Source organism: Eurypyga helias, unplaced genomic scaffold (genome assembly GCF_000690775.1).
Source record: "Eurypyga helias isolate BGI_N326 unplaced genomic scaffold, ASM69077v1 scaffold13507, whole genome shotgun sequence".
NCBI lineage: Eukaryota > Metazoa > Chordata > Aves > Eurypygiformes > Eurypygidae > Eurypyga > Eurypyga helias.
Window position 1 is genome coordinate 1 of NW_010263738.1, and position 362 is coordinate 362.

Below are 362 nucleotides of genomic sequence, written 5' to 3' on the forward strand. Positions count from 1 at the left end.
TGTTAAACAGTACTGGTCCCAGTCCCAACGCCTGGAGAACACTGCTTGTCACAGGTCTCCACTCAAGACATTGAGTCATTGACCACAGCTGTCTGAGTACAACCATCAAGCCAGTTTTTTATCTGTCAAATCCATTCCTCTCCAATTTAGAGAGAAGAATGTTGTGCGGGACGGTGTCAAACGCCTTGCACAAGTGCAAGTAAATGACACTGGTTGCCTGTCCTTTGTCCACCAAGATCGTGGCCCCATGGTAGAAGGCTGCCATATTCCTCAGGCACAATCCACCCTTGGTGAAGCCATGCTGGCTGTCACCAATCACCTCCTCATTTTCCATGTGCCTTAGAATGCTTTTCAGGAGGATC